Genomic DNA, 12,530 nt, shown 5'->3' with positions numbered 1-12,530 from the left:
TTTTTGCATACTTCTTCAAGGAAAACTCAACAAATTAATGTTTTTTCACATTTTTGGAGAATGTGAAAACTTCTCTTAAATGTTATTTACGCTACCATTTCTAATTCGTATTCAATTAAGGTAAGTGGTTAGTTACAGGCATGAATAAGGTTTTTTTTTATTTTCTTATTTTGGATTTTTGTTGAACTGTGGTGTTACAATTCCTGTTAATGAAAAAACTGATTATCACGGTGTTAGAAAAAAAAATAAATTTCAGTTTTATAGCTGTGAAATCTTCATTCATTTTCAACTGTCATTTATATATATTTTCGACACAAATCGGAATACAATCTCTGTCGAAAATATACCCCGATTTAATAATTTACCCTGATCTTATTCAATTAGGGTACATGACTAATTATATAGGCATGGTTCAAGTTTTTTTTTCATTTTGGATTGTTGTTGAACTGCGATGTTGCAGTTCCTGTTAATGGAAAATACTAATTATAACGGTATTAGAACTTAGAAATTTCACTTTTATAGCTGTGAAATCTTCATTCATTTTCAACTGTCATTTATATATATTTTCGAAACAAATCGGAACACAATCTCTGTCGAAAATATACTCTGATTTAATAATTTACCCTGATCGTATTCAATTAGGGTAAATGACTAGTCATGCAGGCATGGTTCAAAGTTTTTTTTTTCATTTTGGATTGTTGTTGACCTGCGATGTAGCAGTTCCAGTTATTGGAAAATACTAATTATAACGGTATTAGAACTCAGAAATTTCACTTTTATAGCTGTGAAATTTTCATTGATTTTCAGATATGATTTATCTATATTTTCGACGTTAATTGGAATACACTGGTTTGACTAGTTTTGGTCACACTCGCTTAGTTATAAGCATACTAAAAACTTGTAATGATCAAGCGAGCTGAATTTTAATTATTTTCTACATAGGTTTTTCATTTTTATATATTGTTTTGGAATTATAATAAATATTCTCAGAAATAATTGTTAGACAATTGGTGCAGAACGAAATTTATGTTTCAAGAGACATTATCAAATTAGTGTTTTGAAAATGGACGTTACTAGTGACTAGTTTTACGTTGAGAAACAATAAATTTAATCACTGCATGCTACATTAGAATCTTATTGAAATACTAAATTTATTGAGCAATGTATAACAAAATAATACCATTTTATTTTTTTTAAATGGCAAATTTTTATTGCTTTCTTTTTTTGAATACTTTTTAAAATGAGAGAATAATTTCATTATAAGGCTTTTTTACTTTCAGAGCAAATAGCAAGTAGCTAAAATATTGTACAAATTAAGTACCATATATAAGAGGATCCTTTTGTTTTTTTTCCCCTACTACTCATATAATTAAGAAAAAAAAAGATAATTAAACAAATCGGCAAAGTCAGGATTCTGGTGTTAAGATTAGATCAGTTTAATAGCTTAAGACAAATCTTCTCGCAGCTATGAACTTTAAATTTTAAATTAAAAAAAAAGGCTTGTTTACACGGAATACGTACCTTCAATTATGAAGTACCACAAAAGCAGCATGAGAAAAGAAATGTTTGCATTTCATAAATCCCTTATTAAATTCCTTGCATAACTTAAGGCAATGGACGCATTGGCAGAGCACACACATGCGTAAAGAAGGAGCGCACACCGTGCCTCAATGTTATAAAAACTGTTCCTAAATCATTTCAACCAGTAAGTTGTTAGTTACCTGGTTAGTGAGTGAGTTGGTTGGTTGGGCAATGATCCATTTTATTTATTTCTTTAGTTGTATTGATTTTGTTTGATTTTAGACTGGTTAAATGAAAGCATTGTTTTTGCAATTGAATGAATTAGTGACAGAAATTATATTCTACATAAGCTACATATGAGCATCGTACACCTTCAATTATGGAGTACCACAAAAGCAGCATAAGAAAACAAATGTTGGCATTACATTAATTAAATGCTATAACAATTGCTCATTAACTACTTCAAATAAATAGTACAATTTCTTTTTCGGCTACCAGCGAGTTTACATGAGCACATTTGAGGCATTTTTAACACCAGCAAACCTACTGTTCATCACCTGATCATTTGAATATGATCTTGCGCAATGAACAAACCTTAGCTCCCCCCTCCCTTCACTTTCTCCATTCTTCCTTTTCTACAGAAAAAGAAACTTGCTTTTCCCCCACATTGGGTATTTTTCTCGATATTGCGCCCTACTCCATATTGCACTCTCCTACAATCTAATTTTTAGTCTTAATCACATATACTACTTAAATTTTAAATCGAATAAATCCGGAAAAAATACGCACTTAACTTTCATGAAGGAGAAATTATAGCTTTTAAAGCTATATTTTTTAACGTATAGGAACGGTGTAATCTGAAAACTGTCGCACTGAAACAATTTCAGACCTATAAAACAAAGCAAACACCTAAACCTCCACAACCGCAGCTCGGGCTGATAATTCTAATTGCAACACGAAGTAGCAATACTTGCACAACTAACTCAGCCACTCCACGCAAATGTTGAATGCTTGTATAAAGATACATAGGTACCACTAGAGATCTTAAATACGGAGAGATTGGACAACTTCGGAACGGCGGCCATCTTATGTTCAAAGATGCTCACTTCCCGTAGACCGTAATGCATCTTCTGCCCCAAATATTACTGTACATTGTATCGAAAAAATTTGAAGCTAATTATGATATTATGAAGTATGCAGATCACAAATATCTGTTTGTTTTCTATCTTTATGAACAAATTTTTGAGGAAAAAATGCTTCTTTGTAAGCGCAATGACGATACGAAACGATTGGCGCTGGATTGCCAGACTTTGCGCTCACTCAGTTTAGAGAAAACATGAGCAGAAAAAAATCAGTATTTTCTTGTAATATTTCTTGTCCTACATTCTGTAGGAAAGCTAGAAATTCACACAGCGCTGACAACACTTGGACTAAACATGGCGGAGATCAGTGCGTCGTTGTCCAATCTCTTCAGGATCTTTAGGTACCACATGTGAGAAAATACCGTAATGTAGGGTGATTTTACCTTGTAGTTAAGCCAATATTCCTTTATGGGTATTTTTTAAAGAATTAAAGGAAATTAGATTTTCGCTAGTTTTGAATTACACAATCAGAGAGCATTATTAAGAGCTGATACAAAAAATATTTACTTTTTTTTATTGTTTTTTTAATAAATTTTTATTCGCCTTTTCTAAGACAAGTATACGTTCTTGATTGCTGGAACCAATATTGTGTGATCATATACGCCGACCGAATTTTGAACAAATTTCATCTTGTACGGTATGCCCATACTGGAAAATGGTATAAACATTTTAAAACTGAAATGTTCTATTCACTGTAAAAACGATGCAGAAACGTTCCTGGAAAATAATAGGCAGCTGATGTACCCAATTTCAGCCAGTAACATAACTTGCAAAAACCGGGAACGTTTTCCGCTTAAAGTCATCTTTCTGAAATTATCCTTGAAACTTTCTGAAATATTTGGAAATCTCCTTTGATAAAGCCAGTGGCGTCTCGGGAATCTTCTAGAAAATTTTTGTAGGTTTAATGTTAATGATTAAACCCTTCTGATTTACCAAGAGATTTCCCGAAGCATTAGCGCACACCATGGCCAAGACTGCGCGAGCATTACAAGCATACTCCTTGTATGCAATTCTTGCTTCGCAAGGCTGCAGCTGTCCAGTGATTTATTTGCTCCCATTGGGAGCTTAATCAATCCGGACGGGCCGTAATTAAACTAGAGTCGACACACTTAATAAACACGCTCAGTCAATCTTTAAACTTGTAGCAAAAAATATTTTTCACACCAGTGAAATTTCTACATTCGTGCATCTTTTAGCAATTCAGGAAACCTTTTTGCGAGGATACTTGATTTTACGGGGAGATAGGTAAAAACCTGAAATCCTGAAACGCTCCACGGAAATTACCAGTAACGTTTCGGATTTTTTTTATAGTGTTCTCACAACAGCACTACTAACAGCATGTCAATTGTTGCTGGAAATCTGGAGGAAAAAATAAATTTAATTTAGACAATCTATTTTGGGAAACAAATGCTTTGAGGTAAATAATATCATTCTTCTTAACTAATTCTGTACTCAAGTTTATGAAAGTACTTCGAGTTATCATGATTCTAGGGAAAAAAAACTGACATGAATTACAAATCTTTTCATTACATGTAAAAGGAAGCTGAATTACTGTTAAGCTACTGCAGCTGTTATTTAAAGGTCAGTAAAAAAAAAAAAAAACAGTTAGAAAATCTACTAATGTAGTCTAAAAATTTTAAAAGAGCGAAAGGTTCAATTTAAAGCACTTAATATTAATTGCAATGTGAAAAAATAAGTTTCAGCCACTTTAAGATGTGCATACAAAGAAAGATAATCTTTTTAGTTACTACTTCATGAAGCATTCATGATTAAAATTGCTCCGAATTCAACGCCTCTTTCGAATTTCTAACAAAACTTATTTCTATAGAAGCGTAAACATTCTTAAAGGTTAATCAAATATATAAATTTTAAATGCATTTCTTAATAAATCGTATTTTTCATAAGTAATTAGAACTTAAAGAATTATTTTCAAGACTTAAAAACATTCCTATTTCAATCAGATTATAATTAAATTGATTCAATCGTCTAAATTTGATGTGATTTAATTAGTGCGAACACTTTTGTTTTCAAATTTTAAATAACAAAGCAAGCTGCGTTTAATTTTAGAAAATTTCAAGCGAAAGAATTAGTCTGTGTTAAAAATTTGAATTAAAAGTAAGAGATTTCAAAGGCACACAAGAATTTTCATTAAAATCTCGTTAGGAACTGCAGGAAGAGGAGAGGGTTGTAGTCGAACAAAAAATACGTGATTTCATATAAGTCCCGTTTTAGTTTCATACATTAAGTTAAAGCTAGTGTGAAACCAAAATGATTCGCAGTCACATGTTTTTCTTTTTTAACAATCAAAGCCACAGAAAATTATTTTTCTGACCTGTATGAATCTCTTCTCGATCTAACGTTACATAGGGGTATTTTTTCAAAATAAATAAACAGATAAATCCATTTATATTGAACTTAGGGAAGGGTGGCCGAAAGCGGGTAGGCATTCGTATGTCGCCGCATGGTGTGCAAGCGGCCATGCATACATGTGTTTACCCGAATACCCCCTATTTCCAATCAGTCCCAGCGAAGCTGTATGGCGTGACCAGGTTTAAAATAAAAATAATAAAAAAAAAAAAGCATGATACATTTCTAGGAAAAAAAACAAAAAAAAAACAGAAGATATCGACATGTGATTAGTCGAAGACGAGATCTTTTTTTTAATCGTCAATAATATTACGTTATTCCGACCCCATCCACCAACAAACTATGATGGTCATTCTGTTTCTTCTTTTTTTTTTTTAATTTAAAGTTATAATTATTGAAATAACAAATGTGCTTTTGGGCAAAGCGGGTATACCCGCTCTCTTCATATTTTATAGACAAATGTACTGAATTCCATTTTCCTTTTTAATAGTTTAAGTATAACTTAAAAAGTTATTTTTAACGACGGCAATTAGCTAGTCTATTGATTTAATAAATTATTTCTTTCTCTTTTGTAAACAAATGTGTTGACTCATTTTATCCAATTTAAATTGAAAAGCTAACTTAGTTTTTAATTTTTATGATAGCAATTAGTTGTTCAGTTGACTTAATCATTTATTACTTCATATTTGACAGAAAAATCTACCAAATCAATATTTGTTAAGTTTATCCGCTTTATCCGAACGGCTTACCCGCTTTAGGTTCCCTGGTTGGGCAAAGCGGGTTTTTTAAGTGTTTGCAATATTTGATGATAAATAAATACTGGATTTGAAATAATGCAAGAATCACTTTTTGTTTTGAAGTGAAATATCCCTTCTAGGAAATAAAACTAAAAGCTAAAAATTACAGTTTTCGATCGTTCTTCATTAACTTATTCGCTTTGGGTCATCCTCCTTAAAACAGGAAATATGTAATTGTGATGCATTCTTTGAATCATATATCGATGCCTCAGTTGCCAAATCAATTAACTCTACTTTTTAAAAAAATACTTAGAATTTGAATTTATATTAAACTTTTGGTTTAGTACATTTCTGATCCTGCGATGGCAAAAAATGTAACACGAGGGCCCATTTACTCCTATGGATAACACTATCTTCTTCATCACTTTTCTCGACTTTTTGTTTTATGGAGTTAGTCGATTTGGCAAGCGAAGCATCCATATATGACTATAATAGCACAACACCGTGTATGTCTATTAATCGAAGTAAGAGCTATAGTGACATTATTATGAATCAAGAAGCTCAGGCAGTTAAATTAACAAGGCAATATGATACGCTGGGTACACAACTATGTTAGACCATCTCCATTTCCATTTCGAGGGGATAGCTAATTTTGTAGGTTTGCAGAAATGTCTTTTTGTTCGTTGCAATAGTAAGCCAAGTTCGCAGTTAACGTACTAAACAATACAAATTACAGAATTACAAATTTGGCCCACCACGGCTGTATACAAGAAGACTTTGATGCATCTTCTGCTATCATCTAAAAAAAATATAAACTTGGTTCATACCTTTTATATACCATATGAAACATCTAGAAGCAAAGGGTTGTAAGTCCTAAATTGGATAATTTAGAGGCAAGTGGTACCAAAGATGGAAGAAACTCCCTACTGTTTTGAAACAGAAGATGGTACTTTCATCATTTTCTTTGTTTTTATGGAATTATTTTCAGTAAGTTATTAAAATATTGCTATTACAACTTTCGTTCTGCAGTGCTTAATTTCGGAAAAATGTGTGGTCCGGCGTTTTCGACGAAAGAGGGAAATTTCTTTCCTTATTCAAAATATGTCTTAATGCTTCTGCTGCTTAAGTTACATGCTAAGTTTTCGAACCTAACAAAAATATGAAAATATCTAGGAAAAAAAAAACTAAAACTTAAAGACATTATCTGTAGATATACAGGCGAAACAAATAAGGGAGTAAGAAGCAAAGGGATGTGAAAAAATTGAAATTTGGGAGATAGTGAGCACAAATGGCAGACATCTCCTCTATCTTGGGGCAAGAGATAGTAAGGTGGGTGGATCATAGAAGGCCATGCTCCTTAGAAAGCCAACTATAAAAAATATTATAGTTATTGTCATGTGATGACGAATTCCTTCCACTCTCTCACACGTAGCTTCATCAAATTCAAAGACACAGACGCGGAGGAGAGGCTCTCTTGTAGTTATTTTGTGAGTGCGGGTCCTCGCTTCGTAGACTTCGGTCAATGACGTCAAAATTGTAATTCGCACACCCAGCAAAAGGTAATTTTTTGTGTAAATGCCTATTATCTTTTTATTTTAAACTGTAAATTGTCATATAAGGATTTACTATCGGACGAAAGAAAAATTAATAAATTTTGTTTCGATGTTAGTTAAAATATCGGTAGTGTTCCTATGAAAACCGGTGGTTTCTTATAAGGCCAATCAAAAATTTGACAGTTGGCCTTTCTAGGATACATAGGCCTTGCTAGGAACATTTTCAAATCGTGGAAATATGAACACTTAGTTTTTAGTTATAATTATACGCACCGCAATAGTTAAAAAAATGTTTTATGTTTATAATATTTTTTATAAGGGTTATTTAACTTTTTAACTAATGACAGAATATATATTTCTTTTTAAATTATTTTAATACCGATATATCTTTAGGCTTCTTTTATGGAAAGGTTATTTCCGTAAATATGGTTATAAGAATAAGTCGATAATATTATAAATGATTAAATTTTTTACGCATAAATTCAGATTTCATGAATTTCAGGATCAAAACCTAGAAAAAGAGGAAGTACATGAGATGAAGATAGTTTAAAACGTGTCATGGAAACAGTAAAAAATAATAAACTAAATACAAATGCTGCAGCGTTAAAATTCAATATTCCAAGACGCACTGTTAGAAACCATTTATTAAGTAGTGATTATCTTTTTTAAAATATAAAAAAAAAAGGTTTTCATATATGGTAACTCTAAGTTTGCGCTTCTTAGGAATATTTTGGTCTTACAAAGAAGGGACCCATAAAAAGGCCATTATGGGTAATTTTTTTTTAAAAAAATATTTTCATTCTAAAACGCATTGGCAACATATTTATTATCGATATAATACTCATTACTGTCATTTAAAAATAATTTCCATTAATATATTCTTAATTGTGCGATGGTGTTCAAGAAATATTTTTTGAGTTTTCGAAGAAGAATATAATGTGTTAACCATTTAATGTTTCGTTTAAATTAAAGAGCTTTTTATGTAGTTTTAGTAAACGCGGACAGTTTGATTATTACAACTGTTTTTAAGTTGAAAGACTTATTTATAATATTAGACTTGTAAGGAGCCTTGTTCCTTGCAAGACCATTTAGAAAAGCTTAACAAAAGTTAAGTGTAATAAGTAGTGATTGTATCTAAAATTAAAAAAAGTAATTTATATGATACACAATGAAACAAAGTGTTAATTAACAATTCATTTCTTTCATTTATGCAGCAATTAAACTTCTAAAAATTCTGTTTATTCGTTACAGTGGCCTTCCATGGTTCACTCACCTTACTAGTAGTTCTCAGTACAGCATGACTTAGAAAATCTTTAACAAGGAAAATCTATCCAGGGTACATCCTCTTTGCACGCGCTTTACGCAAAGCTTTAAAAAATCCACTTATATCTCTGTGTTTCTCGCTGTCTCATAAATGGTCGAATTTTGGAAATTGGTAACAATCTAAGTGCAGACTAATGCGATATTTTTTTAAAACTCTTTTAAGAAGAGAAGATTACAGTTCAACATATAAGTGCATAATTATACTCGACCTATTGCTAAGAATTGTAAACTCAGAGACGACATGAACTTAATTTTAATGAGGGCAGAAATTCTCAATTTGCCGAATAGAAAACGAAATTTCTCCGAATTTTGCCAAATGAAACTCCAATTTTTTCCGAATCGTCAGACAGAATTTGCCGAATAAGAAAATTTTTGGAAGGTCACAGTAATCTCCCGTTACCTCCCATCGGGTTGCCCTTGCGAAAATCACGGAATTACGTTATTAAAATGTTTTGAACATTCCAGGCTTCAATTTTTCTTCTCCGGATACCGTTTTCAAACGAGCTGATGTGTGCATCACATGACTTCCTTTTGCTCCAATTTAATGTCATTTCCCCATTATTGGCAATTTTAATGTGATTCAGTTGTTTACTCTCTAAATATCACCATCAGTGGACAAATTCAAACCAAATTAAAAAAAAAACGAGCTGATATGTGCATCACATGACTTCCTTTTACTCCAATTTAATGTCATTCCTCTTTTATTGGCAATTTTAATGTGATTCAATTATTTACTCTCTAAATATCACCAACCGTGGCCAAATTGAGACCAAATTAAAAAAAACGAGCTGATGTGTGCATCACATGACTTCCTTTTACTCCAATTTAATGTCATTCCTCTTTTATAGGCAATTTTAATGTGATTCAATTGTTTACTCTCTAAATATCACCAACCGTGGCCAAATTAAAACCAAAAAAAAAAACCGGCACGTTTGTCGCCAAGTTGGCGACAAAACTTGGCGACAAATCTAAAGACTGGCGACATATCGCCAAGTGTCCGACAAATTATAACAGCACTTGAGTTTACATCAAAATTAACGATGATTTCCCCCCAAAAAGGGGCAAAAGACCTCTTTAGGAGCATCCGAATGCAACCAAAGGGGAAGGTGCACAACTAGGCCCCACTAGGAGTCTACGTACCAAATTTCAACTTTCTAGGACATACCGTTTTGAGTTATGCGAGATACATACACATATACACACATACATACGTACATACGGAAGTCACGAGAAAATTCGTTGTAATTAACTCTGGGGTCGTCAAAATGGATATTTCGGGTGTCTGTAGGTTCCTAGGCATATATCCACGTGTGTACGGGTCGAAAAAACCCTCAACATTCATTCGGGGATGAGAAAAATGGAAATTGGCCGATTTTTGAGGGAAAATGTTTTCGCGAATACAATACCTCCTTTTTTTTTGTAAAAGGAAGTAAAAAGACATCTTACTTTGCCGCTGTTATTGTTTCGCATATATTTCTGCATTGTAAACAAGTTTGAGCTTAATGAATTGCTTATTTTCCCAAAAATGTAAGCACTCAAAAGATAGTCCTTTAACAACTCTTCGAAATGGTGTGTACCAGCAAATCCCTCATGATGTATGGGGTAGCCGTAATGATATGCTAATGGTGACAGAATGTATGGAACCAAAACCGGAATCTTAATACCCCCGTGAGTCACGCACGTGACCAGGGCTGCCCATTAGGGCCCGAGAGAGGGGGGTGGGGCAAGTCCAGCCGTCACGACTGGTGCGGGGGAGAACAGGGAACGGACCGTAATTATAGTCTGCAAGGGCTCGTTCTGATCTCCTCGGTGCCGGAGAGAGGGGGAACAATGTTTTACCTTTTCTTGTAACGAACAGAAGGTAATGGACTGAGATGCTCATTTGATATCTGGATGACGTCGTGAACCTAAATTGCTGCCTCAATACGGACTCAAGTGGGAATATACAATCAAAGTGTTCAAGATCTGAAAAAGAGGTTGACTGTGTGGTATTAGAGTGACACACCCATGCAGTATGCAGTCAGCTTTCGTTATTCATGGTTGTTGCTTATTTTAAGTATCTATATATATAAAAATGGAGTTTGGTAAATTTGTTCCCTAAGATCTCAGAAACTACCCGGCAGATTTGGCTGAAACTTTCACCGTTTGTTCAGTTTGGTACTGGGAAGGTTTATAGACCAGTTCGAAAAAAATCCGATTGATAGTTCCCTTTTTATTCCAATTTTAGTCCCAATTTTCGCATAAATGCCCCAATTGGGGGGTGGAAAAAAACGTGCACATATTAACATTATATGTCCATCGAAAGCGCCAATTTTTCTGCTGAAGATAGCATCTGTTCGAAGTTTCTAAGTTGTATAAAAAACGAGTTATGAGCTTTTCTGTTCCCTGTTCGAAGGCTTTCATCAACCCAAGTCATTATTTAGTGTGTCATCTCAACTCCCAAGAATTGTTGCATTGTTGAATATTTTAGCGTTTCGTCTGACTTTTTGAGGCTTTTCTCAAGTCAAATCTTAAAGTAACGTTTTTCCACAAGATTGGCTAAAAATAAATGGATTTGACTGATCATTTTACTTTTAAACGGAACTTATGTAATTAATGGTTTATTATTATTATTTATGCTGATTGGACACTTGCTCACTATATCCAACCAACCAGCAGAAATATCGCCAGAATTTTTTCAAAAAGATTTCAGTAGCTGATGCATTTGGCAGTTTTTTTCCACTGTCGCTGTTTTTGAGCCCAAAGACTACGTAATAATGTTTCTCAGCTTTCACCATATAAACAAAATATCGCCAATCAAAGATACTTAAAAAAAAAAAAAAAAGAAATACTGGGTAAAATAAATCAACAACTAAATTAGGCAAATCCATAAACCGCACAAAAACTTCCATTATTTTTTCTTTTTGCACGATTTCAAACAATCGCCAAATTTTACTACTTATTTTGGAAACATTTCGGATGAAACCGTTTAGCGCCATTTTATTTTGGCCAAAAGTATCTCAGCATCTGGCAACAATATTTCTATAATAAAAATTAGTAAGGAGGGGGAGTATTATCGAAAGTGTCCCAAAATGATTCTCGCAAATTTGGTAAGATTTTAAACCGCACCAAGTGCCCACAAAAATTGAAATTTCCCAAAATAACTAAAGCAAGTGTAAGGGGAACACGGGCGGCTACATTTTTTAAAACAGTTCGTACATCAATAACCATATAGAGAAGGTTTTAGATTAAAAAAAAGTACTAACAGATAAATCTTTTTAAACATGTAAAGTTTAATTTCATATTTCGGAAATTCTTCAAATTTGTATACGCTTAAATTTTGTGTTTTCGTTTCTAAATGAATGCTATTTTGCTCTTTTTACTTACTGCTACTTTAGTTTTATGAGTAAGGAAGAAGCTAGATTTTAAATCACATCAAAAAGGTGTGTTTTAAGTTCTTTCACTTAAAACAGAAAAAAAATGCAAGTAACGATTGTTTCTCATAATTATTGCTGACCCAGGCAACGCCGGGTATTTTAGCTAGTCATATATAAAATAAAAAATAAAATAACCCGTTAGATGAAATTTAAAACAATAGTAAAAGCAATAATATTTATTAAATGATAATTGCAGGCTATTGGGGACTGATTGCAAACAGTTTCATAAGCCAGTTGTTGCATTTCTTATGAAATTGGGGAAAAAGGTTAGGAAATGTAAAATTTTTAAGTGTCTGGAGTAAGTAAATTGAGGAGAACCAAAAATTCAGCGTTATTTCACGAGTGTAACGGAATCAAAAGCTGATTAAAACTAAAAAGCGAAAACATTATGGGACATAAAAAAAAGCAAAAATCTTACATGTAAGATAATATTAAAAGTAAAAAAAATTTGGAACTCGAAAAAAAAAAAAA

The sequence above is a fragment of the Uloborus diversus genome, chromosome 1 (assembly GCF_026930045.1).
Source record: "Uloborus diversus isolate 005 chromosome 1, Udiv.v.3.1, whole genome shotgun sequence".
NCBI lineage: Eukaryota > Metazoa > Arthropoda > Arachnida > Araneae > Uloboridae > Uloborus > Uloborus diversus.
The sequence above is the reverse complement of the archived record's forward strand: the minus strand, read 5'-3'. Positions refer to the sequence as shown.